The sequence below is a fragment of the Protopterus annectens genome, chromosome 9.part0 (assembly GCF_019279795.1).
Source record: "Protopterus annectens isolate FY-2018-M chromosome 9.part0, PAN1.0, whole genome shotgun sequence".
Classification (NCBI taxonomy): domain Eukaryota; kingdom Metazoa; phylum Chordata; order Ceratodontiformes; family Protopteridae; genus Protopterus; species Protopterus annectens.
This window is the reverse complement of record NC_056743.1, coordinates 1,588,052,108-1,588,077,987: the sequence shown is the minus strand read 5'-3', so window position 1 is coordinate 1,588,077,987 and position 25,880 is coordinate 1,588,052,108. Positions and strand designations below refer to the sequence as shown.

The following is a 25,880-nucleotide window of genomic DNA, read 5'->3' as shown; positions in this document are numbered from 1 at the left end:
CCTGGGCTTCGGATATTGGCAAAGGCTCTTGCCACCCCCATAGTGCCTTTTTAGGCAAGGCTCAAATTCTAAACCTACCACCCTAGAACACCAAAAGGAAAAAACTAAGGGTAATGCTGCTCAATGCCAGAAGTCTCAATCTCAAGATGCACGACTCGAGGCCCTTCTCAATATGGAGAACATCGATGTCTGTGCTGTGACAGAAACCTAGTTCAAGGCTCCTGAGAGCACCCCAGCACTAACAGGTTTCACCTCATATCATACGTTCCGGCCCCAAAATCCGGACAACACCAAGAAAGGAGGGGTGTCCATATTCATAAAGGACACCCACACCTCAAGGTTGGTGGCAACGCACGATGCATCGGAGACCATCCAGGTGCAATTAACCATAGGCAAGACTGCTCTGCAATTTGTAGCATGTTACAGGCCACCCTCTTAAACTCAGGAACCTCACATGGCCTTCCTGAAAACATTGGAGGGGATAAATGTATCTCCAAACACCATCATACTAGGTGACTTCAACTACCCTAATATAGACTGGGAACACTACTCAAGCCGAGCACTCTAACCCAAAGATTCCTGGAGTTCATAAACTCAAATGCCATGGAACAACTAGTCACCATCCCCACAAGAGGTGAAAACATACTTGATCTCATCATCACGAACATGGGATCAAAATGTTCAACACCGGAAGTATACCCCTCACTGGTGAGATCAGATCATAAACTAATCTCGCTGGAGGTCCTCATCCCGCCCCCACCTGAAACAAAAAGACCACAGTGAAAAACTTCTCAAAAGCCGATTTCACACTTCTAAAAACTAGTGTGGTCTCCTTTAAGGCCCCTGAGCCAGTGGTAAACATTACTCAAACCGCTGAATCACTTACAAATGCCTTCTACCAGCACCTACAGGACTGCATGGATCAGGCAATCCCAAACAAAACTAAGACTCTCTGTACCAAAGGCAAGCGTCCAGTCTGGTGGACCCCAGCCATAAACAAGCTCTACAACAAAAGGAGGAAGCTACTACAAGATAGAGCAAAATCCTTGAAAGGTAAGACACCTTTGATCATTATAAGTAAAAACTAAGAGCTCTCATAAAATCATCCAAGGCAAATTTTGAGAGAAAAATCGCCAAGGACTCTAAAGACAATCATAAGGCCTTCTTTAGCTATGTTAGAAACCTAGGAGGAAACTCCCAGATATGCTCAGAATTAGTTCAAAATGATGTGAAAATTACTGAACCTACACACATTGCTAACATACTGGCTGACAGGTTCAGTGCAAACTTCTCCCCCCAAAAGGAGAGATATCTATTCCAGAGGATTGTAGCCCCCCAAACATCTCCAACGCCCAGGTGAGAACTGCCCTCACTAAGGCAAAAACACAGCATCCATGGGACGGATGGTGTCCCCGGCTGTGTGCTTCATGAACTCAACGAGGAATTAAACCCACAGTTAGGACAGCTGTTTAATCTTAGCCTCACCTCAGGATACGTACCCAAGGAGTGGCGACGGCGACTGTGGTCCCACTTCATAAGGGCGGTGCCTCCACAGACCCTGGAAATTACCCCCATTAGCTTGACAAGCCTTATCTGCAAAGCCATGGAGAGGATCATAATGGAACTCATAAATAAAGACATAGGGAACTTGCAGACTTTGGATCCAACCCAGTTTGGCTTTGTCAAAGGCAGATCCTGCCTCTTAAACTTGGTTGACTTTTTCGAGACAGTCACCAAGGCCATTGATGAGGGAAAGGCAGTCCATACAGCCTACCTCGACCTGGCAAAGGCCTTCGACACAATACCCCACTCAGGTATCATCGAAAAACTCATCAGCTTGAATGTAAACCCATACATCACAAGATGGGTTGCAAACTGGCTAAGCGACAGAACCCACAGGGTCAGAGTTGCTGGAGCCATGTCAGACTCAAAGCCTGTCACAAGTGGTGTCCCACAGGGCTCAGTCCTGGGTCCACTCTTGTTCGGCATCTACTTTTCTGAAGTACAAGCAAACACAGGAGGGTTATGGCTGACAAAGTTTGCAGATGACTGCAAACTGGGCGGCATAGTCGAAAACACATCTGACACAGATATCCTCCAGAAGGGCCTCACAGAAACGGATAACTGGTGCCAGAGCCATGGCCTGAAGTTAAACGCCAAAAATGCATAGTCATACCCTTCGGGAAAAACAAGGTTACCCTAGCTACCATATAGGTGACAATCCACTGAGCACAGAAAAGTCATCAGGGATCTGGGGACCCAAGTTGACAGTAGTCTTCGTTTGACACTCATGTTGCTAAAGTAGTTAGGAAAACCTTCTATATCGCCCACCTGATCATGAAGGGATTCACATCTAGATCAAGGGAGGTCATCGTCCCCTGTACTCATCACTCATTAGACCTATGATTGAGTACAATGCCCGTTCGGAATGTATCTGACCAGACACCTGATGCAGCTTGAAAGGCCCCAAAAGTTCCTCACCAAAAGGATAAAGGGTCTCAAAAATATGTCTTATGCTGCCCGACTGAAAGAACTCCAGCTTTATTCAGTCTCATACCGCTTGCTCAGAGGTGACCTGTGCCTGACATATAAGGCCATGTCAAACCCAGATTTGATGAATATGCTTCACCTCAAAAATCTAGATCCCTCAGAACCACAAGGGCGGAGACTTAAACCTTGACACGGTTATAAATAGAACGTGCTGGAGGGACAGATTCATCACCCAGAGACTCCCTATGCTGTGGAACAAAATCCCGGTACATGTGAGGCAGAGCACCTCGCTGGCCTTGTTCAAGAGGAATCTTGACCAATGGATGGGAGATCGCAGATATACCCCAGGGATTACTTCAGTGTCACTGCTTGACAGAGGCACAGAAAAATGATAGGCATAGTTTTTATTCAAACTAAAGGGGTGGCGAAAGCCACATAACTATGGGCTAGGCTTATAAATGCCCTTGGGCAGATAGCCTAGTATGAACCTATGAACCTATGAACCTATATATATATATATATACAGATAGATATAGATATACATATAGATTCACACACAATGTGTGTGTGTGTGTGTGTGTGTGTGTGTATATACATATATATATATATATATATATATATATATATATATATATACACACACCTACATATATATAAAATAGTTGTGTAAAATTTTACCATAACAATAGATGTCCTTCTCTTCTTTGTTGCAGTAGTCATAACATGAGGGAGTTCCCTGCCGTAAGCAACCCGATGGCCAATATACAAAACACTTTATTACTGTAGGGTGCATGGTATGTCGGAAGTAGGTTGCCTTCTGACATCGGCCACAAAAGTGAAGTATGCTCACACCATCCTCAGAACTGACTGCCCCCAAAAAGAATGCCAGCATAAGGAAGTAGGGTAAGAATCATCCAAGAAGAAGCAAGGCCAGGGGGAAGGAAGGAGGGATAGGAATACTACAACAAAGAAGAGAAGGACATTTATTGTTATGGTAAGATTTTACACAGCTATGTTCTTCTGTTCATCTGTTGCAGTATTCATAAAGTACAGTTGTGTACCTACCATAAATGTAGATGTTCGAGTGTATTCACTGTTGCAGTCATTACACTTGGGTTATCCTGCTGGCAGGCGACCCGCAGTCGGCCCGAGTTCCAAAGTCTTGGTCCGGCGTCGGTTGCTGTCACCTCTTCCCTGACGTTAGTGCGCCAGAGGTATAAAAGTTGCAACCGATGCCATTTTCTTCAGTTTTTCTTGCCCCAGATGTCAGGTGCCCCCAGATAGGAAGGCTGAAAAGATAAAAATATGCCAAAAAAATGCATATATTACTATAAACATTTCCTTCATCTACAAGCAAATATACCACATAGGTTGTATAGAGTTGAGAAGTACAGAAAAGTCCCAGTAAAGAAAGGGGGATGGTAGGTGGGTAACCTGTACTGCAACAGTGAATACACTCGAACATCTATATTTCTTGTAGGTACACAACTGTACTATGTTCATCGTGTTTCACTGTTGCAGTCATTACACTTGGGTAGAATCCCAAAGCTGAGGTTGGGTGACTGGGTCTAACTTGGATTGGGAGAGGCTACCAGGCCCTGCAGCACTGCAGTGGCAAAGCCTGCTCTGGATTTAGAGTAGAGAGGTAAGTGGTAGTGCTTGGTGAAAGTGTGCACTGAGCTCCAGGTTGCAGCTTCTAAAATGTTTTTGGTTGGTACTCCTCTGAGAAAAGCTGCTGAACTGGCTACCAATCTGGTAGAATGAGGCCTAATGCCCTTAGGCACTGATTTGCCTTGCTGTGCATAACAGAAGCGGATGCAATGTCCTATCCATTTTGAAATTGTCTGCTTTGTAATAGGCTTTCCTTGTGATCCTGCAGCATAGGATACAAAAAAGAAGTTATGTACCTACCATAACGTTCCATGTTAGTTGTCTTCTTCTCGCCTTCTTTCTTGCTGGTTGGGTTCGGAGCCGATCCTCGGCTCTGACTCGGCCATCTTCAAAAGCTCGAGAGCTGCTTACTGGCTGGAGGCCCCCCTATATCCCATGATGTCTGGCGCTAGATACCCAGATCTTGTTTGGTAAGTCTAACTGCAGACATAATAATAAAGGAATCCTATCCTAGAATGCATAAATCCTACTGGAGAGACTACTAATCAGAAAGGAATAGCCAGAGAAGACTCAGCCAGTGAAAAATCAAGAGGAACTCTTCTCGGTCCACTAGGATAGGGGGATGGAGGGTGGGACGCAAGAAAGAAGGCGAGAAGAAGACAACTAACATGGAACGTTATGGTAGGTACATAACTTCTTTATGTTAAGTTGTTTATCTCGCCTTCATTCTTGCTGGTTGTGACAGCGTCCCTAGCACCTAAAGTCCTGGGTGGCTCATCGGAACAGACTCTTCAGAACAGTGGAACCAAAATCAGCTCTGCTCCTGGAAATTAAGTCCAACTTGTAATGCGAAATGAAAGTATGTGGGTTGGCCCAAGTAGCCGCAGCACAAATAGATTCCATGGGCAACCTAGCCTGAAAGGCCACAGAAATGGCTAAAGCTCTGGTGGAGTGATCTTTTGGTTTAACTGGCAATTCTTTATTCCTCAGTTGATATATAAATGTGATGATAGAAGTCAACCACCTGGATAAGGTTACTTTGGAGACTGGAAGATCTTGTTTACCGACTGCATAAGACAGGAAAAGTTGGTCCGATTTTCTAATGTCCTTAGTTCTATACAAATAAAAGCGTAGTTGCCTGTGAACATCTAACTGATGCAACTTATACTCTGCCCTGTTGGAGTGGTTAGGAAAAAACACAGGAATGTCTATGGAGTGATTCAAGTTACGCTCTGAAGAGACCTTAGGAAGGAAGGAAGGATTAGTTCTGAGAGCAACCCTGTCATTGTGGAACATGAGGTACGGAGGACGGATAGAAAGAGCCTGAAGTTCCGAAACTCTTCTGGCTGAAGTAATAGCTACCAGAAAAAGGGTTTTCCAAGATAAGAACTTCAAGGAACAAGAAGCTGCAGGTTCGAAAGGGGGCAGAATTAGAGAAGCTAAAATCAAATTTAGATTCCACGGTGGTGGAGGATCTCTCACTGGGGACCTGAGCAGAGTGGTTCCTTTGAGAAAGGCTTTACGTAGCTTATGAGACATGATATTGTTTTCCGACAGCCCAATGTGAAAATTTGAAATTGTAGCTAACTGAACTCTAATTGTAGTGGAAGCGGACCCAGCATGGAAGAGTTCTGCAAGAAATTCCAAAATGTGGTGTACAGGGGCTGAAAAGGGGTCTATACTCTTAGCCTCTGCCCAGGAAGAAAAACGTTTCCACTTACTAGCGTAAGTTTTTCTAGTCGTAGACTTGTGTGATGACAAAATGATTTCACGCACAGAGGGGGAGATATCTGGAAGCCTGGCTAAAGCTGGAAGTGGAGCAACCAAGCAGTGAGCTGGAGAGATCGCAGGTATTGGTGCAGTCCGCCTGATTGATGAATCAGAAGGTCTGGAACTAGGTCCAGAGTCCAAGGCTGCTCGAGAAGATGGCGATGCAGGAACGGGAACCATATTTGTCGAGGTCAGTAAGGAGCAATGAGGATCATTTTGCAGCCCAATAGGGTAGCTTTCTGTATTAACTTTGGGATTAGGGGGAAAAGGAGGGAATGCATAAAGAAGTTCCTGAGGCCAATCGTGGACTACAGCATGTCTGGGAGAATGCCCGGGAAGTGGAAGGAGAGAGAAGAAATTGCTGCACTTGCTGTTGAAGGGAGTTGCAAAAAGGTCGCAGCAAGGTTGGCCCCATTTGAGGAAGATTTGGTCCGCAACTACCTGATTCAGAGACCACTTGTGAGGCATGAGAATTGCTCTACTCAGCCTGTCTGCTATGATGTTGGACCTCCCAGGGATGTGCGTTGCAATCAGAAACCGTTGGGAAGAGATCGCCCACTGCCAGAGTCTGAGTGCTTCTCGACATAGGGGGTAGGACCTGGTTCCGCCCTGCTTGTTGATGTACCACACTGCTGACATACTGTCCGTTTGAACTGCAATGGTCCCGGTAGGAAGAGAGTCCTGAAGAGCTTGCAACGCTAAGAGCACGGCCCTCATCTCCAAGACGTTTATATGCAGATGGTACTCGTGAGGTTGCCAGATGCCTTGGACTGTTCTGCCCTGATAATGCCCCCCCCCACCCGATCAGGGAGGCGTCCGTGGTCACCGTAGCAACTGGAGGGGGAGTACAAATGGTCTGCTGTGGGACACTGATGTGGAGACCATCCACCATGCAAGGTGCTTCTTGCATGTTTGTGTGATCATAATCATGTAAGACATGGGAAGCTGCTGGAAGGACCATTGGGTGAAAAGAAGCCACTGGAGAATTCTCATGTGAAAACGAGCTAGAGGGACAAGTATGATCGCTGCTGCCATGAGACCCAGAGTTTGGAGGACAAACCTGGCTTGAATTCTTTTGCATACTAATAAAATCTTCACATGTTGGCGAATCACTAATACCCTGTCTGGTGGAATGCTCGCTGACATGTGTTTGGTATTTAAATTTGCGCCTATAAAGGTGATAGACTGACAGGGCGACAATGCAGACTTTTCGAAATTTATTGTGATACCTAGCCTGGAGCAAGTCTCGATAGTGCAGTCTCTGGCTCGCAGAAGGTGATACCTGGTGGTAGCAGTGAGGAGCCAGTCATCTAGATATGGAAACACCTGGAATCCTTGCCGTCTCATGTGAGCGGTAACTACTGCCATACATTTGGTGAACACCCTGGGGGCTGTGGTGAGACCAAAGGGCAGAGCTCTGAACTGATAATGGCTGGCTCCCAGCCGGAAGTGAAGGAATCTTCTGGAGCGTCTGTCCATTTTGATGTGGTAGTATGCATCCTGAAGATCTATAGAGCACATCCAATTGTCCTGACCCAGGAAGGGTAAAATGGACTGTAGCGTGACCATCCGAAACTTTGTTCTTTGTACAGATCTGTTCAGTCTGCTGAGATCCAGAATGGGTCTCCAGTCCCCTGTCTTTTTTGGTACCAAAAAGAACCTTGAGTAAATTCCGGATCCTTGTTGGTCTGCTGGGACTTGCTGGATGGCCCTTTTTCTTAGCAGTTTTGAGACTTCTTGAACTGCTTGGTCCCTTAGATTGGGTGGAATGTCTGGAAGGGACTTTTTTTACCTTAAGGGGGTGCGAAAAAAGGGAATTCTGTAGCCTCCGGATATAACGGACTGTACCCATTTGTCTTGTGTTATGTCTTGCCAGGCTCTTGGGTACAGCGATAATCTTCACCCGACTGCCTCCAGAGGTGGGCAGTCGGGCAACCCTTCAGGGATGCTGGAAGGGCTTCTCAGAGAAGGATTCTCTGCTGCCCTGATTTTGCGGACCCCCTCTGCCACAAGGGCGGCATCTATTATTGTTCCCTCCTCTGTCCCTGGATGGGAACTCACCACGTGTGTCCAGCAAGGATCCCTGGGATTTCCAGAACCACATCTTTCCACTCTTCTGACCCTTGGGACATGGTCTGGAAGGAGTGGAAAAACGGACTCCTACGGCAGAGAGAGTCTTGCCTTCCTGCTCACACCTGGTAAGGGTATCCTTCACCTGTGATCCAAAGAGAGAGGAACCATCAAAGGGGGTGTTGGTGAAAGACACTCTGAAAGGTTTCGCAAAGTTACATAGCCACATCCAAGCGTGCCTCCTTAGGGCAACGCCTGTGCCTGCGGCTCTACTCGCACCATCGGCTGCATAGGAAATGAGCCTCATGGAGGAGTTTACCACTGAATTAAGAGTCGCCAGCTGGGAGGCTGCCTTAGCCTGGGCCCCCTCTGCTGATGGATCTTGGAGGGTATCTCCAAGCTCTTTAAGGAGATCCCTTTGAAGACGGGTAAAGTGGCACAGATAATTCAGGGACCTCATGGAAAAGGTCGCTGAAGAGAACATCCGCTTCCCATATCTGTCCATTGTCCTGGACTCCTTGTTAAGGGGATGGACAGATGAAGAAGTTTTTGCCAACTCCTTCTTTGTGGCCGCTGCTACCACCATGGCATCAACAGGGACACCTTTGGTCAAAAACTGTTTGTCCTGTGGTGCAGTGATGAATTTGGCAGGTCTTCTGGGGGTCGGTTCCACTGTGTCTGAAGCTGACCATGCCTTCCGAGCCACCAATGACATCAGTGGGTCGAAAGGCGGAGACACCCAGGAGGTGGAAGGTCGAGATCCAAACGCGTCCAGGAATACCGACTCATCCTCGGAAGGGCTTAGGGCAGTCCGGTTCCCTCTCTGCCTAAGCATCTCAAGGATGTCTGAGAAGGACACATCTTCAGAGGGGGATCTTGGGGACCCTTCAGAATCCTCTAAGTTGGTATCTGATGTGAATTCCTCTTGCATTTCCTCTTACGAGGTGGTTCCTCTGAATGATCAGGGGAGGCCTCGGAAGTGGAAGATACACCCAAAGGGGTGTCCTGGAATGCTGAATCCCCACGCTTGGGATCTGAAAGAGGGGCAGAGGCTGACGCAGGCACCATAGGGGGAGGAGCCGATGGGGTCGATCGTGGGACTGACTCGGGGGCCAGTACGCTCCTCATCACCTCGAAGGGGTCCCTGCCCAGATGCAGAGAGGGCTCCGGTTCCGAAGAAACCAGAATCCCTCTCCGCACCGAGGGGGATAGCTCCGAGGCAGATGTGGGAGCCGAGCTCACCTGAGCCAAAGCCCCGAGGGGGAGAGCGGAGTCGGACTAGGGTCCGATGCCACTTGCCCCCTCGGAGCCGACAAGGGAGTCCCGGTGCCCTGATCCCTCCAGGGACGGTACCATGGAAGGGATCGGAGCCGATGACGGAACCGAAGGAGAAGGTATCTGAGCCGATGGTTCCACGACTCAAACCCCAATGAACTCCGGCTCCGAGCTCAAAGGATGAGTCAGAGGAGGAATATCTACAGACGTGGACGGAGCCGACACCTGATAAGGTGGGCTGGACTACATTTTGGCTAGGGCCTGCGATTTTAGCAGCCTGCTGACCACTCTTTCCAAGTCATGATCCGAAAGTCTTGAGGACCGAGAAGAGTGGGATGAGCGATGACTGGGAGGGAGGAACATCGGTTCCAGCCGGAGCCGAGATGGATGGAATAGTTTCACCCAACGACGGCTCTGAACTGGGAGCCAAAGGTTTAGGTGGCCTAGAAGATTTCACTGGCTGAGCCTTAGCCGGTGAATCTTGGGGCTTAAGCAAACCCCTCAGGATCAACTTGTTTTTGCGCTCCTGCAGGACTCTTGGACTGAATGCATGACAAATCGAGCAAGAGTCCTGCAGGTGCATGGCGCCCAGACAATAAACACAAGAAGTGTGACCATCTGTCAGAGACATCTTCTGACAGCATGAGTCACACTTCTTGAATCCAGATGGCTTAGGATCCTTGGACATCCTGAAGGAAAACCAAGGAACAAAGAAACACACACAGAAAAGTTAAGGTAACTAATTACTAAAAACTACACACTACAGTTACCACAACCAAAAACTACAAGCATATATCTGCACTACTACAAACAAAAAACTATAGTTAACTATCACTAAATAACTAACAGTGATAATAAAGAAAAATTATTTTTTTAAAGAAGGAGATAGACAGAAAAGGTTATCCTCTAACTTAAACGGAAAACCTTTCTGAGGTAAGGAAAGGGAGAGAAGGGGGGGAGGGGAAACTCTCTAATTAAGACGAGTTTCTGAGGAGAAATAACAAGGATTAGGAAGAGACTAGCTACAACAGTTTTATCTAAACGACTAATTCTACACTAAAAACTAACAGTTTTTTAACAAGAAAAACGATAATAATAAAGTTTTATACGACCTGAACCAGTAGAACAACCTCGCAGCAGAAGCGGCAAACGAGATCTGAGTATCTAGCACCAGGCATCATGGGATATAGGGGGGCCTTGAGCCAGTAAGCAGCTCTCGAGCTTTTGAAGATGGCCGAGTCGGAGCCGAGGATCGGCTCCGAACCCAACCAGCAAGAATGAAGGTGAGATAGACAACTTAACATCAGTTGTTCAGTTTTTCTGAAGGCTTTTCTTTTGTCCAAGTAGAATCGTAGTTGTCTGCATATATCCAAAGCGTGCAGAAGTCTCTCCCTTTTATTCTGGGGATTTGGGTAGAAGGTAGGCAAATTAATGGTTTGGTTCAAGGCCACATTGGAGACCACTTTTGGCATGAATGTTGGGTTTGTCCGAAGAGAAACCCTGTCCTGATGGAAAATGATGAAAGGTTCCACAGCCATTAATGCCTGTAACTCTGAAACTCTTCTTGCTGAAGTAATTGCTAGGAGCAGAGCAGTTTTCCATGATAAGAATTTTAGATCAGCTGTGCTGGATGGTTCAAAAGGAGGCAGTGTGAGTTTTTCTAAAACAAAGTTGAGATCCCAAGTTGGTACTGGTGCTCTCCTTGGGGTCTTATATTTTTTGCCCCTCTGAGGTACTGTCGTAGTAGAGGATGTGAAAAAATAGGAGGGTCCGTATTGTAATGAGCTGAAATGGCAGAGGCATGGATTTTAATTGATGAGAAAGATAGGCCTTTGTCTAGCATCTCAGTTAGGTATTGTAAAATCTGAGGTATATTAGGGACAAGTGGTTCGAGGCCTTGTGCCTGGTTCCAAGCACAGAATCTCTTCCATTTTTCTGCATAAGATTTCCTAGTGCTGGGCCTCCTGGCTTCTAAAATGACATCCATAACAGCTTTACAGAGAGGTGCAGTCTGAGTGACTACATTATCTGCCATGCTGCCAGGTTTAAGGTTCTGAGTTGACTGTGCAGAATCTGATTGTTTTGCTGTGTCAGAAGATGAGGAATTTGAGGTAGAAGCCAAGCTGGGCCTTGAGACAAGTTCTTTAGGATTGGGTACCAGTGCTGGCGTGGCCAGTCTGGGGCAATCAGGATAATTTTTGGTCTTTCTTGTCTGACTTTTAGTAGCACCTTGGTAAGAACAGGCATCGGAGGGTAGGCATAGACTGTCAGGCCTTTCCAGCTGAATGATAGAGCATCCACTTTCCATGCTTGAGAGTGATAAGTTCTTGTGCAGAATTTCTGTATTTGGTAATTGTGAGGGGAGGCAAAAAGATCTATGTCTGGGTGTCCCCATTTCCTCGTTATCATGCTGAACACCTGTGGATTTAGTCTCCATTCGTGAGGATCCATGAGATTTCTGCTTAGTTCATCTGCCAGTGTATTTTTTGTTCCTGGCAGGAATTGTGCCTGAAGATGTACTTGATAGGTCAGTGCTGTGTTCCACAAAGTTATGGCTTGCCTGCATAGGGGGTAGGAATGTGTGCTCCCTTGCTTGTTTATGTACCACATAACTGTGGTGTTGTCCGTCTTTATTAATAGTTGTCCTGGATGTAGTAGGTCCTTGAAAGCTGTCAGGGCATTCTGAACAGCTAGCATCTCTTTTTGGTTGATGTGAAGATGCATTTGTTCCTTGGGCCATGTGCCCTGAATACATTTTCCTGCCATATGTGCCCCCCAGGCATAATCCAATGCATCCGTTGTTATTGTCTGCCTGGCTGTGGGTAAGGTGAAAGGCTGTCCCTTGTTGTGGTGACAGGCCTGGGACCACCATCGAAACTCCTGTTGTAGGCAGGGAATTAAAGTTATGATTGTCTCCAGGCTGTGACAATGCTGAGTCCAAACACTTTTCAGATACCATTGTAGTTTCCTCATATGCAGTTTTGCATATGGAATTAGTAGAATGCAGGATGCCATGAAACCCAGGGCCTGCAGAATTTTTCTTGCAGGGAGCTGGGTTTTTGTTGCCATCATTTGAAAGTAATGAGTCAGTTGCCTTTGTTTTTCTGGCGTGAGATAAGCCATCTGGGTAGTTGTATTTAAGCTTGCACCCAGGAATATTATCTCTTGAGAGGGCACTAGTTTTTATTTCTTTTCATTTACTGTGTACCCTAGGCAAATTAGTAATCTTTTTACAAATGCCAGATGCTGTAGAAGAATGTCCTTGCTCTCTGCTTGAATAAGGCATTCGCCCAAGTAGGGATATATTTGAATTCCTTTTTGTCTGCAAAATGCAATTATTGGTGTCAGGCATTTTGTGAAGACCCTGGGCGCAGTAGATAAGCCAAAGGGCAGTGCAGAGAACTGGTAATGCATTGAGCCTGCTACGAATCTGAGGTATCTTCTGCAAGTTTGTCTGATTGGGACATGCAGGTATGCCTCCTTGAGGTCCAAAGTAACTAGCCAAGCCTTCTTGCCCAGCATGGGCAGAAGTTGCTGTAGTGTTAACATTTTGAATTTTGGAACATCCAGGAAAGTATTTAGGATTGACAGGTCCAGTACTGGTCTCCAGGCTTTGTCCTTTCTGGGTACTAAGAAAAGTCTTGAGTAAAAACCTTGTCCCTGTTCTTGCTGTGGAACTCTTTGAATAGCTTCCATGTTCATAAGAGCAGCAATCTGTTTTTGGGCCTCTGCCCATTGTTTTTGTGGCAGGTCTGGCATACCTTTTGATTTTGGAAGTGTGTGGAAGTGGAACCTGTAACCCTGAAAAACAATATTCAGTACCCACTGGTCTTGGGTGATTATGTGCCAATTTTTTGAGAAAAGTGCTAGCTTTCCCCCTAGGGGAGCTGCCAAAAGGTAAATGCTTGGCATTTGTAGAGGGAAGTCATTGGGACTGTTTCCTATAAGGTTGTGATTTGTCTTCCCCTCCTTTGGGGGCTGAAGCACCCCATTGTTTAGATCTGTAGGAGCCTTGGGGCTGAGATCTGCCTCTTGGGCATCTGTATCTGCCTCTTTGTGGCCTGTCTGACACTGGAAAGGACCAATTTTTTGAAGGCAAGTTTCTGCTAAATCTAGGCGGTTGAACCTGTAAGAAATCCTTCACTGTCTGCATTGATTTTGCTTTATCCTCCATTTTCTTTAACACTTCCTCTGCCTTAACACCAAACTAAGTATCATGCTGTAGTGGAGCATCCAATAATTTTACTTTAACATGGTCAGGTAAACTTTTTTCTTTCAACCAAGCATGCCTTCGAATAACAGAGCCTGTAACTCCGGCTCTACAAGAAGCCTCTAATGAATCAAAACCACATTGCAGAGTATGCTTTCCCACTTGTTCAATTGCATGCAATAAATCCTGCATTTCTTTACTGTCAGGAGTTTCGAAATTTGAAACCATTTTCTGTTTTAACAATGACATGAGGTACTGTTGATATTTAAGCATGTGAAACTGGCAATTTAAAGCCCTTACAGCTAAAGTAGCAGAAGTGTAAACTTTTTTCCCCCATCTGTCCAGAGCTCTGGAATCCCTATCGGAAGGGACAGGATTTTTAGCAGCAGAAGCCTTAACCCTCTTTAGGACCCTGAGAAATTGTTTCTGGGTCTGCAGCGGGGTGTTTGTAAAGAAATTTATGGGAGTCAGGGACCCTGTAGTACCTGTCTGGCTTGACTGGTACAGGGGGTAAAGAATCAGAAGACAGACTGGATTTAGAAAAAACATCATCAACAATATCAAGCACATGGGGGTTAGCCAGGGACCTGTGCTGAGGCAATAAAAGGAAGTCTCTGAGCATTTTCTTGGATTCTGAATAATCCTGGCTCTCCCAATGGAAATGCTCCCTCATAGTATGCAGGGTTTCCCCAAAAGAATAATCCTCAGGCGGAGAGGCTGAAGCTATAGACTCCTCTGCATCAGAGTCCTCATAGGGAGGGAGAGAGAATCCCTGATCAGAAGAGGAATCAGAGGAAATGGAAACCTGGTCAGAGGAATCATAGTCAGTGTCTTGTCTAGGCCTTTTGTCTGGAGGGGGATGGGTACCCCTGATTAAAGTAATTAGATCTTCGGCCATTTTTAGCATCTGTTTCTTTGGCATGGATGACTGTTCAGGAGAATGCTGTACTTGTTTCCTTGTCTTTAATGGTGTTTTTGACTTTGCCTTGGCTGCTGAAGTGGGCTTAATTGTAAGCTGTGAAGGTCTGAAAACACCCTCAGAAGCAGATGTCTGCTCAGTGGCTCTGGACCCATCTGAGGGAATAGTTTCAGTAGGCCCAATACCTTGAGTTTCCACAGGCCTAGGCATCTCCACGTGGCTGTCTGTTATGGCCTGTGGCTCTGAGGTAGGGGGTGTCAGGGGCTGCGAAAGCACCTCACTGAGAACTGGTGAACCAGCGACTGGCCTAGAAGAGGCTTCGTTGTCGGTTTTGGACCTCGGATGTCTGTCCTTTTGTTTGCATTTTTTTATAAATTCCGGTCGTTGGTTGTTCCGACAGCATTATGTAATTAAACCTTCGGCCAAAGTAATGTAAAGCAAAATTGTACCGACGTTTAATAGTGCGTTTATTAAATCTGGCACAAAACCGACAACTGGTAACGTCATGATCAGGGCCTAGGCAAGGAATACAGTAAGAGTGAAAGTCCTTATGAAGTATTTGCTTCCCACAAGAAATACAATTATTAACTTTTACTGACATCGGTCTGGAGTCTGGCGCAAGAAAAAGTTTCCCCAATGGGGTACTCAGCTTTATTGAAGACTTCGGTTCTGAAACTCAAATTTGAAAATCTCAGGAGTCGGCCGACCAGCACTTGCAAACTGCTTTTGCTTTGGGCACTGCTCGGCAAGAAAGACTGGAGAAAATGGTGTCGGTTGCAACTTTTATACCCCTGGCGCACTGACGCCAGAGAAGAGGTGACAGCAACCGACGCCGGACCAAGACTTTGGAACTCGGGCCGACTGTGGGTCACCTGCCAACAGGATAACCCAAGTGTAATGACTGCAACAGCGAAACACGATGAACATCATAAGGGAAAATACCAAAGCTCATGATGTAAGGGAGGAGAGAGTAGCTGAGCTGCTTTCCAGGAAGCTCTGCAGTACAGCTCTGGCAAGTGTTCAATCCCTTGAAAAAGGTCCAAGATGAGGCAACAGCCCTGGAGGGCCCTAACAGGGGAATGGAGAGTCTTACCATGGTGAGGGTAGCAGAAGGAAATAGTCTTGGAAATCCAGGAGGAAATAGTCTGCTTGGACACAGACCTCCCCAGAGCACTGGAGTGGTAAGAAACAAAAAGCTCATCTGACTTTCTAACACCTTGGTCTTATCCAAATAAAACCTAAGTTGCCTGTGGACATTTGAAGTATGGAGGACCCTCTCACTAGGGTTCTGGGGAGAAGGAAAAAGGTAGGTAAGTGTATAGGTTGATTTAGAGACAGGTCATTGACTACCTTAGGCATAAATGAGGGGTTTGTGCGTAGTAAGACCGTGTCTTTGCGGAAGACCAGAAAGGGTGGAGATACCATAAGGGCTTGTAGCTCAGACTCTCATCTAGCTGAAGTTAAGGTTAGAAGTAACAAAGTTTCCCAGGAACAGTACTGAAGATAAGGTGAGGAAGCTGGCTTGAAGGGTGGGTCAGCTTTTCCAAAACAAAGTTAAGGTTCCAAGGAGGTGGAAAAGGTTTCCTGGGAAGGCTAATGTGTAGGATGCGTTTAAGAAATTGTTTTGCCGCAAATCTGCTAGCTAAGGGGGGAGTTAGAGGCCAACAGGCAGATATGGCTGACATATAAGCTTTTACTGAAGAGTAAGCTAAACTTTTAGTTATGTACTCACCATAACTTCAGATGTTTGGGATCCATCTCGCCTACATTCTGACTGATGGGTTCGGAGCCGATCCCTCGGCTCCGACTCGGCACGCTTATGCCAAAGAGCGAAGTCTCTTATTGGCTGAGCTTACTATATCCCAGGATGCACCACTACCAGTCCCCCAGATCTAGTTTGTCCGCATACATGCACACATGCACGCCCTGCTTATATAACATCGTCAGATGAAACAAGATAAAACAGTAGAACTCAAAACCGTTCAATCTCTTCTGATCTCCAAGGCAGGGGAAGGAGGGTGGGTATTAGGAATGTGGCGAGATGGATCCCAAACATCTGAAGTTATGGTGAGTACATAACTAAAAGATGTTATGTGATCCTACCTCGCCTACATTCTGACTGATGGGACAGCGTGCCTGGCACCTGAATCCTGGGTGGCTCACTGGAAAACACTCCTGAGTACCGTGGAACCAAATGATGCTCGCCCTTTAGATGCCACATCCAATTTATAGTGGGAAATGAAAGTGTGCGGATTGGACCAAGTAGCCGCAGCACAAATCTCCGATATAGCGAGCTTGGAATGAAAAGCTATAGAAGTCGCCATAGCCCTGGTAGAGTGAGCTTTGATAGATGTTGTAAGCTGCTTATTCGAAGAAGAATAAGCCTGAGTTATACAATCTCTAATCCATTTGGAGATAGTAGCTTTTGTGATGGTTTTACCCAATTTATTATCTGAGAAGGACACAAACAACTGGTCTGACTTACGAAATTGCTGAGTCCTGTCTAAATAGAAACGCAATTGCCTGTGAACATCCAATTTATGGAGAGTATATTCTGCTTCATTGGAGAATTTTGGGAAGAAAACTGGTAGCTCTAGAGATTGTTGGAGACAGAGATTAGAACAGACCTTTGGGACAAAGGATGGATTAGGCCTAAGTGATACTCTATCCTTGTGGAAAATCAAGTACGGTGGTTTAATAGACAGAGCTTGAAGCTCTGAAACTCTTCTTGCAGAAGTAATTGCAACTAAGAAGGCAGTTTTCCAAGACAGATATTTTAGTTCACATGTAGCAGCCGGTTCGAAGGGGAAGATGTTAATGCACGAAGCACCAAATCAAGATCCCACGGAGGCAGGATGAAAAACTGGGGGTCTTAATAGGCCCGCACCTTTAATGAAAGTTTTGCATAGTCTGCTGCTCATCAATGGAGGATCCATGGATTCGTGGAATTTAGAGATAGCCGCCAGTTGGACTTTAATAGTAGAGACAGAAGATCCTTGATTAAACAGAGATGTTAAGAATTTCAAAACTTCCGGGATTGGAGCAGTGATAGGGTCTAAGCCCTGAGTTGAGCCCAGATAGCAAACCTCTTCCACTTACTGAGGTACAATTTCTTAGTGGTGGGTTTGTGGGCTGAAGATAAAATGTGAATAACTTCCGGGTCTAATGTGTGACTTCTGACTAAAGTCGGAAGTGGAGGAGCCAAGCTGTCAACTTCAAGGAGTGTAGGGACTGATGCTGTCGCCCCGACTGATGAATTAGCAGATCCGGAGTTAGATCTAAAGTCCAAGGATCGTCCACCACATGTTTTTTCAGGTAGGGAAACCAAACCTGACGAGGCCAGTATGGAGCAATCAGTATCATTGTGGACCCCAATTGAGAAGCTTTTTGAATGACTTTGGAGAGAAGTGGAATCGGAGGAAAGGCATAAAGTAGCCCTGTTGGCCAAGGTTGTGCTAGAGCATCCATAGCTACTTCCCCTTGATGTGGAGTCAAGGAGAAGAACCTTTTGCACTTGGTGTTTAGTGGTGTTGCAAATAGGTCGCAGCACGGCGTCCCCCATCTCCTGAAAACCTGAGCTGCTACTGTTTCGTTTAGGGACCACTCGTGAGGAGAGAGAATTGTCCTGCTCAATCTGTCTGCCAATATATTTGATTTCCCCGGAATGTGGGTCGCTACCAAGAAACGGCTGGTAGCTACAGCCCATTCCCACACCCTCATGGCCTCTCTGCAAAGAGGGTAAGATCTGGTCCCTCCTTGTTTGTTTAGATACCAGACCACCGACATGTTGTCTGTGTGGATGGCGATTATGCCCTGAGGGAGAACCTTGTGTAAGGCCTGTAGGGACAGAAGTACAGCCCTCATCTCCAATACATTGATGTGGAGAAGAGCTTCGTCTGGAAGCCAGGAGCCCTGAACTAACCTGCCCAGACAATGCCCCCCCCCACCCTGTCTGGGAGGCATCTGTCGTCAGGGTGACCACTGGAGAAGGAATAACAAAAGGACTTCCTTGATTTAGATTGGATGTCTGAAGCCACCAGCGAAGGTCCCGTTTGCATGTTTCTGTAATTATAATGGGATGATTGAGGGGAAGGTCCTGAAAGGACCATTGAGTTGACAATAGCCACTGAAGAATCCTCATGTGCAATCTTGCCAGAGGAACTAGAAGAACCGTGGCAGACATCGAACCTAAAACTTGTAGGACCATCCTGGCTGGGGCTTTGGATCTTGAAATCAGGGCTTGAACCTGGCCTTGTAAAGTTTGGATCCTTTCGGTCGGAAGAAAACCGCGCATCAATCTTGAGTCTATCTCTGCTCCTATGAATCTTATGCTGAGAGGGCAGCAAGACAGACTTTGACCAATTGAATGTAATTCCCAGGGTAGCACCCAGGGAGATGGTGGCTTTGAGGTTGTCCATTAGTAGATGCCTGGTGGTGGCAGTCAGGAGCCAGTCGTCCAGATAGGGAAACACTTGGAATCCAAGACTCCTCAGGTGAGCAGTCACTACTGCCAAACACTTGGTGAACACCCTGGGGGCTGTGGTGAGACCAAAGGGCAGTGCACAAAATTGGAAATGACTGTCTCCCAGGCTGAAGCGCAGATACCTCCTGGACGCCTGATGTATCGGTATGTGATAATAGGCGTCCTTGAGGTCTATGGAGCACATCCAAACATCCTTCTCCAACAATGGGAGAATGGATTGTAACGTGACCATTCGAATTTGGATTTCGTGACGGATTGGTTTAGTCTGCTGAGATCCAAAATTGGTCTCAGGTCCCCTGTCTTTTGGCACTAAAAGAACCTCGAGTAATTTTCGCATCCGATCTGGTCTGTGGGGACCGGTTGGATGACTCCTTTTTCTAGCAGCTTTAAAGCTTCTGCGGCTGCAATTTCCCTTTGACTGGGTGGTGGGTCCGGGATTTTTTTGGACGGTGGGGGTGAGCATGTGAATGGGATGGTGTAACCTCCGGCAATGATCCGAAGCACCCATCTGTCCTGAGTGATTGACTCCCAGGCTTTTAGGTGCTTGGCAAAACGGCACCCGACTGGCTCCGGAGCAGCACAGCCGGGCAATCCCTCACGAGGTGTGGGAGGCTGAAGAGCCACGAAAGGACTCGAGGTCTCCAGAATTGCGGGGCCCTCTGCCGCCTCTGGGACGGCGTCTCCCATAAAAATTTCCCCGTCCTCTGCCTCTGGAAGGGGAATCTTCCTGCTGTTGAGGAAAAAACTTACGTGATTTACGGAACCACATCTTCCCTCCTCCTTTAGCCTTGGGATAAGGCCGAAAGGGAGTGGAATAACGGGCACCTACGGCAGATAAAGTTTTTCCCTCTTGCTCACAGCGGGTAAGGGTGCCTTTAACCTTAGGTCCAAACAAAGAGGACCCATCAAAGGGAGCGCCGGCGAAGGAAGACTTGAAGGCCTCCGCAAACTGACACAAGCGGAGCCAGGCTTGTCTCCGTAGAGCCACGCCTGTGCCTGCCGCTCTACCCGCCTTCGCCGCATATGAAATGAGCCTCATGGACGAGTTAGAAATTGGCGTAAGGATAGCCAACTGAGAGCTAACCGACTGGGCTAGCTGCTCAGGTAGGTTACCCGAGAGGGAATCTGACAGCTCCTTGACCAGATCCCTCTGAAGCCTGGTAAAATGTGCCAAATAATTCAGAGACCTTAAAGTAAAGGCTGCTGAAGTCAGGGTGCTTCCGTACCTGTCCATGCTCCTAGACTCCTTATTAGGAGGATGGACGGACGTTGAAGCCTCTGCCACGTCCTGTTGTGTAGCAGATGCCACCACCATGGCATCTACAGCCACGCCTTTGGTGAGGAACTCCTTCTCGGGTGGGGCAGACAAAAATTTATTAGGACGAGAAGGGACTGGTTCCACGGTATCTGGATGTTCCCGCCCTTGACAAACTAAATCTAGGAGCTCGTCGAAGGGCGGAGACACCCAGGAGGCGGAGGGCTGAGCCCCAAAGGCCTTGAGGAGCACTGACTCATCAGCAGAGGGGGTTTGGATATCCAGCCGCCTCGTTGTTTGAGGATCTCTAAGATGTCTGCAAATGAGACATCATCCGAGGACGACTTCGGGGACCCCTCTGCATCATCAAGATCAGTGTCCGATGTAATAGACTCGGGGAGTCCACGTGCTTCCTCTTGCACGATCTCTTCCTTGGGGTTCCTCTGAAGACAACTCCGAAGAACCCTCAGGAGGAGGGAACCCCAATGGGGTAACCTCAGGCCCAGGGCTCCGCTGCCAACGGACAGGAACTGCCAAAGACCCAGTCTCCACGCCCAGGAAGGTGCCGGTAAAGCCGGAGAGATGGTCAAGACTTGGCTAAGGCACTCCTCATAGCTCTGAAAGCCGGACCCCAGAATCCTGGGAGTGTCCGGTCCCCGAGCCATGATAGCCGACGGAAGTCCCGCAGCCAAGCACTGAGAAGGAGGCTCGGAACCGATAGCATAGGTCCCAAACATCACCCCGGGTCCAGCCGAAGAAGTCCGTGTACCAAGCTCGGACCCGAAGGCCCGGGTTGGAGTAAGGGTCGGAGCCGACCCTAAGATCTCCACCGGCTCCAACAGCACCTGCTCCGACGGAGCCAAGCGGTCGGAGGAGGAATAGCAATGGGATGGGCATGGGCTATCGGCTCGAAGCCAACTGGGTCGGAGCCGAAACAAATTTTGAAAGACTGGGGACTGGAACAGTCTTTGGAGCACCCTGTCTATATCCGAATCCGACATCCTCGATGACTTAGAGGACACTGAACGGGTTCGAGATGGCCTCTCCAACGGCCCCAAAGGGCTAGGGGACCGGCTCGGCGACTCGATGACTATCGGCGCGAAGGAATAACCACACTAGTTTCCATCGGTGCCGAGGAGGACTTCGGCGCCGAGGAGGAAGTGTCTGAGCGGGCAACCCTTGTCGGCTCCGAGACCAGTGGAGCCGACGAAGGTGACCCGCCTCTCGATGCCCCAGCCATCGGCTCTGAAGCCAGAGGAGTCGAGACTGGTGGCATCGAGGCAGACCGTTCCGCCCTCGGCTCCGAAGTCCTTGGAGCCGAAGGAGAAGCCTGCCTATGTCTTTTGGCGGCCGGATCCGACGGACTGGTCGGAGCCGGCGCCTTTTTCTTTTTAGCTGGAGAAGGAGAGGATGCTAAAGCTTCTTCAAAGGAGGGTTTTATTAAGCCTTTAAGAATGAGTTTATTTTTCCTCTCCTGGAGGACCCTTGAGGAAAAAGCGTGACACACGCTGCATGACTCTTGTAAATGTTTTGCACCCAAACAATAAACACAGAGAGAGTGGTCATCTGTGATTGACATTTTGAAATTACATTTGGTGCATTTTTTAAAGCCCGAAGGCCTAGGATTCTGAGACATTATGACCAAAAATGCAGTAATTCTCTGACAGCAAGAACAACACTATCCTAATTTGCCTGACTTAACTGACTCTACAAAAATCAGTTTACAACTGCCGATTTAACAATCCGGAACAACAATAAACTAAAGGGGATCTGAAATCCCAAGGTTTGAGAGGGGTTGACTGACCGGGAAAGGCCCTACAGATGAAGGAGGCCTGAAATCAGAAAACAACGCCCAATCACACTACAAGTTTTCACAAAAAAAACTCCAATCACTACACAAAGCACAGAGTAGCCGTTAAAACAGCTTTTTATGATAGGAACAGCAAATTTCTGACAGAAAAAAGTAAGTAAAATACTACTCAGCTCAGCCAGCTCGAGACCACGTCTTCGCTAGTTAGTGGCAAACGAGATCTGGGGGACTGGTAGTGGTGCATCCTGGGATATAGTAAGCTCAGCCAATAAGAGACTTCGCTCTTTGGCATAAGCGTGCCGAGTCGGAGCTGAGGGATCGGCTCCGAACCCATCAGTCAGAATGTAGGCGAGATAGGATCACATAACATCCAGTGTTGAGCAATTCACACAAATAAGTCAAAACCAGGGGAATTTCCCCTGTTAATGGCTCCTGATTTCGTTTCAGACACCAGAATGAAAATCTTTTTCATTTTGCTGACTAAGACTTTCTGGTATTTGGTTTCCTGACCTCCTGCAGGGCTGTAAGCATGTTCTCAGGGAATAGGTGTCTGAAAGGGATTAGTATCCTGTCGCCACAGGGTCAACTGAAGAGTTGCCAAGTGGGGATGGATGAGGGTCCCCTTGTCTGATGTGAGGAGGTCCACTATGTGAGATAACTTGTGGTGATTGCACTTGGCTAAATGCAGGAGGAGAAGGAACCAGAGCCGTCTTGGCCAGAAGGGAGTCACCAGCAAGATTTTTGGTTTGTCCTGCTGAATTTTGGACAGGACTTTTGCGATGAGGGGAAGGGGGGAATGTATATAGAAACATCCCCTTCCAAGAGAAAAAAAGGGTGTCCACATTCCAGACCAGAGGATGGGGCTCTCTGGCACAAAACTGTGGAACATGTTTGTTCATGGGGGAGGCAAAAAGGTCACTCTGAGGAATACCCCACTGCTGGACAATGTCTAGAAACACATCTCTTTGAAGCATTTGTGGGATGGTGTTTGGGATCTGCTCAGGTAATCTGCAATACAATTTTGAGAAGATGGAATATACACTGTCTGAAGGGTTAACTGGAATTTTACTGCCAGCTCCCACACCTGAACAGCCTGCTTGCATAATAATTAGGATTTGCCCCCCCCCCCCATTTGTTCACATACCAGGGGACTGTCATATCCTGGCTGGAATAAGGGATGGAAAGTCTGAATGGCCAATAGCAGCACCCTTATCTCCCTTACACTGATGTGTTCCTTCAACTGAGAGGAAGACCAGATCCCTTGTACTTACAGGTGGCTGAAGGTTGCTCCCCAAACTATGTCTGAGACATTTGTACAGATCTCTTGACAAGGAGCAGGAGGGTGCTAGGGTAGTTCTGGGTTGAGTGACACGATGTATCCACCACTGAAGTTCACTCTTCAGACAGAGGATGAGAGGAATGGAGAATTCTAAGGGGTGCTGGTGTTGCATCCAAACTGATTTTGGATACCACTGCCATTTTCTCATGTGGAGTTTGGCTAAGTAGAGCATGAGAATGGTGGATGCCACAAGGCCCAAGACCATGAAGAACTCTCTGGCTGTAATGTGGTAAACCAGCAGAATGTTTTGGAAGTAAGAGATGAGGTCCTGTACCTTTTGTGGAGGAAGAGAGACCCTTATAAAATCTGTTTGTATCCTGCACCCCAGGAAAATTTGATCCTGTGAAGGGGTGAGAACTATTTTTTTTTATGGTGAACCCCAGATTTTGTAGAAAATTGATGGTAAAGGCAATATTTCATTCCAACTCCTTTGTGGAGATAGCAAGAAGGAGAAGGCCGTCCAAATATGGAAATATGTGTAGTCCCTGGAGTCTGCAGTGGACAATCAAGGAAGCAAGGCATTTGGTGAATACTCTTGGTGTGGTAGAAAGCCCAAAGGACAAGACACAAAATTGAAAATACCATGATGATACAGAGAAGCATAAAAACCCCGTAGTTGGGATGGATGAAAATGTGCAGATATGTATCTTTGATATCCAGGGTAATCATGAATGCCTGAGGCAGAATGAGTGGGAACAGAGTATGGACAGTCAGCATATGGAAAGTGGCTACTGTTAGGAAGGTATTGAGATGGGACAGGTCAAAGATGGGTCTCCAGGGACCTTCCTTCCTGGGCACCAGGAACAACCTGGAATAAAATAATTTGCCTATTTGGTTTTTGGGGACAATCTGGATGGTCCCTTGGTTCAGTAATTCTAACAGAACCTCAGGGAAAAAAGGCAAGTTGTTCCCTAGGAGGTTGAGGGATGCCCCTGAAGGAAGGTAGTTGATCCCACACACCCTTTCTGAACAATTAAGAAGACCCAGGCATCTTGTACTATGCTTTCCCAGGCTGGTAGGGATAGGGGAATGCACTGGGAAAGTTGGTGGGAGGAAGAAAGCAGTCAAAGAGAGGATGGTTTGTTTGGAAAGGGGCACTTAGGTAGCAGAGGTGCTGCTGAGGCCCTAGGCTGTTGTGGTCTCCTGTCACTCTTTATTTCTGGGTTGCGTGTGACTGTGATGGCCCCTCTTTACTCGGGCCAGTAATAAAGGAGCCTCAATCCTCAACACTGACACTGCTGAGTGGCGGTCATTTACTCAGCAGTGTCAGTGGTGAGGAATTTACACACTATTTTCAAATACAGATCTCTGCATCAAACACAATTTCCCCAAGAGCACACAGGGAACATGCTCTACTGGGACTGGACTCTCTGTCTCTCCAGATCCCAAACAAGACTCACTTTGGAGCATTGTGTCCTAGTTTCAAGTAGCTAACACATCCACACCTGAGTATTTGATTTTCACATCACACACACACACACACACACACACACACACACACACACACACACACACACACACACACACACACACACACACACACACACACACTCCTGGGAAAGGGTAGTACAGAATTACTAGCTGTATCCCTTCTGCCCAGACAATGAGGTAACCTCGCTTCCACCAGTCAACCACTGGCAGGCTCTTATAAGGGTATCCAGTTATACAGAGTAAAATCAATACTAACACAAATGGTAGAGTGTAACCAAAGCAGCCAGGCCTTTCGGAGTGGCCAAGGTGTCACTAAGATAAGCACAGGTACTCTCAAGACATTAAAAGTATTCTCTAAAAGACCAGCTACAAGAAATAAAAATAACACAGTTGGACAGATACAAACAGATGCAGAAAAACACGTTTAAACTAATCTCACTGTATTTCCTGACTGTATAAAGAATAACTGTTCCCTAGCTAACTTAATTAATATAACAAGGGACGATATGATGCTGAAAAGCTTACTTCCACAAGGCAAGGTGATGAGCTTCCAACTATTGAACTGAACTGATATGACTGTAATAACTGTCATAGATTTTTATATCAGGTTCCAAAAAAAAAAACAAAACAAACTGCTGTGAGAATTCCATCCTCTCAGTGCTGGTTATAGAATGACATCACATTTGATCACCTGACTCTAGTATAGTACACACTCAAGAGCTTTTCTAAGATCTGTTGGAGTATTTGAAAATTATAGAACAACTTCAAAAACCTCTACTCTTCCCTTCCAGAAATCCATTTAAACATAAACATTTAATCAGTTATAATAATACTATTGATACATTTTTAATATAAGCATCTGTACAAGTCAGTGTAACAGCCAAATGGCACAAAAGCATCCACAAAACTCCAGCCAACCATGCTGACACAGGTTACACATGCATTGCCCCATTTTCCCTGGCACAGATGGCAACACTCCACATCGTCACATCTCTCCCCCCACCTTTAAAGACTCAAGCTAGTTTTTCAAGTGGCCCTGGAAAAACGTTACTTGAGAAAAATGGGCCTGTCTGGGAACACATTAACCTATACCCCATCTTGAGAGTCCATCTGCATTGGCATTGTTGTAATCTGGACTGGCTAACATAGGGAGTCCTCCCAAAGCCCCTTTAAGCTTTGGAATGCCTGCTCGCAGGCTGGAGTCCACACTACCTTAT

General features: G+C 46.9%; 1 protein-coding gene across 1 annotated transcript in view; it reads right to left on the bottom strand.

Annotated features, from left to right (window-relative positions):
- The window catches only part of LOC122812197 (volume-regulated anion channel subunit LRRC8D-like), a 336,914-nt gene that overhangs the window by 205,088 nt on the left and 105,946 nt on the right, over positions 1-25,880 (bottom strand). The gene's annotated exons all lie outside the window — the stretch shown is intronic.